Here is a 2,419-nt window from a genome sequence, read left to right on the forward strand (position 1 = left end):
TCTCTATTTTCATTCAAATTAATTAAATAAATAAGATTTTTCCATTCATTTAGGTTCATTCAGGTTCATTCATTCAGGTTGAAGCTTCCAGAGGAGTTCATCGTGGAAGATCAGAATGGTTGTGATGTCACGCTACGTTCGTTCACTCAGTTGCAAAGAATGCACGCCTGGCTGGAGTAAGTTTTACGGTTTCTTTGCTGTTCCTTTTTTGCCAGTTGGCTTTTCACCGTGGCTCGTTTCTCTCTTTTCATTTAAATTAATTAAATAAATAAGATTTTTTTATTTTATTCATTTCATTCAGGTTGAAGCTTCCAGAGGAGTTCATCATGGAAGATGTCAGGCTACGTTCATTCATTCAGTGGCAAAGAATACACGCCTGGCTGGGATACGTTTCATTCTTTTTTCTCTGTAATTTAACGTTAAGTAGGAATGCTTACACGCACACACACGCACACACAATTACATTAAGTAGCTATATAGGTAGGTTAGATAGGCTAATTTTGATAGGAAGCATCCAACACTAATGTAGTTGAATAGGTAGGCGCGTAAGTTTATCTCTTCTATTTTTTCTTGCACCAACATTACACGCATCAGCGTATTACACACACACAAATACATACATAAACACATATGTTAGTATTTGAGCGTAATTTTATTTTCATTACACGTTCTAATTTATTATTACTAAGGTTGAGAGTAATTTAATTTCATAGGTAGTTAAGGGCAATAATGTAATTCTAGGAACAATCTTGTAATGTAAACTAAAACGCTGTAAGTGTATCGATAGGTAGGCTAATATAAGTTTTACATTATTATTATTATGTTGGAGCCCAAGGCATTACGTAGGTGGTGGGGTGGGCGCCGATTGGCTAAATGAATTGGGCTCTTGAGTTTTGTAATTTTAGGTAAGCTAGGACCGTAATGTAATGAATAGGTAAGTTAAGGCTACGTTGTAACACATACTCATTAATAGATTTAGGGTTTAAGTTTTATATTATTATTACTAAGTTGGAGCCCAAGGCATTACGTAGGTGGTGGGGTGGGTGCCGATTGGCTAAATGAATTGGGCTCTTGAGTTTTGTAATTTTAGGTAAGCTAGGGCTTAATTGTAATGAATAGGTAAGTTGAGGGTACGATAGCCGATTGACTCTGGATTTCAAAGTCTCTTGTCAGAGGTAAGCCTTGGTGGCCAGTGGTGAACCGGCAATGGTTTACTATCCGGACGGCAATGGTTTACTATCTGCACGATAATGATTTACCATGCGGCACGGCCATAGTCTACTACCCGCACGGCTTCCGGACGGCAAATGGTTTACTATCCGCACGGCAATAGTCTACTATCCGCACGGCAATGGTTTACTATCCGGTGCCCTGGCTGTCGGTGAACCTCTGTGCAAGGAGGGAGAATGAAGGGGGACTTTCGACTATCGTACCATTAATAATTTAATATAGATTAGTTAAGGTAATTGAATAGGTAGATAGGATTATTTTTATTAAGCAATTTGAGATGCAGGCACCGCTAAGCTTTCTGATGAGAATCTTCTCTTTATCTTTTTCTATCCCACGGGCTGTGTTTCAACAACAATCTCGAGGAGGACTGGCACCAGTTTTGGACGAAAACGTAGGAACCAGACCGCATTCAACATTCTGCTTTTGTCGATTGGACGACGGTAAGTTTTTTACATTTTACTCTCTTTATTATTTTAAAGTATTATTTATTTGCCATTATTTTCATCTTACAATTTTTTGTTTCTAAGATTCTAGCATTAATTTACTACTACGCTGATAAAAAATTTTGTCTACAGAATGATGAGAGGTGGGCAGTGGTGGGCGTCAGCACGTTTCAGATGGTGGTCTCATGATGATTTACGTGTGATGATGGTGGTGTAAAAAGAATCAGCTTGTTGGCTGTTCGACTGACACTCTGAAGTTCGGATGACATCTTGTGTGCCGACCAGATGGTGCAATGAATTACTGTAACGACGATTTTTGAAGTAAGGTTTAGTTTTGTTTTTTTATTTCTCTCATTCATTCATTCAATCGTTCGTTTTATCATTTAATATTTAAAATTATTCTTCCATTAATTTATCCGTTAATTCATTCTATCCATTTATTCGTTTCTTTGTTCCTTGATTTACTACTACGCCAATAAAAAAAACTTGTCTATAGAATGATGAGAGGTGGGCTGTGGTGGGCATCAGACCGTTTCAGATGGTGGTCTCATGATGATCGTTCCAATGACAATTCTAGGAAAACAACAACGACGATTTTTGAAGTATAATTTAGTTTTTTTTTTACTTTTCTCATTCATTCATTCATTCATTCATTCATTTTATCACTCTTTCAAATTATTCCTTCATTAATTGATTCATTGATTCATTCATTCTATTCATTCATTAAATCATTGATTGATTAATTA

This window comes from Helobdella robusta (genome assembly GCF_000326865.2).
Source record: "Helobdella robusta unplaced genomic scaffold HELROscaffold_38, whole genome shotgun sequence".
In the NCBI taxonomy this organism is placed as follows: domain Eukaryota; kingdom Metazoa; phylum Annelida; class Clitellata; order Rhynchobdellida; family Glossiphoniidae; genus Helobdella; species Helobdella robusta.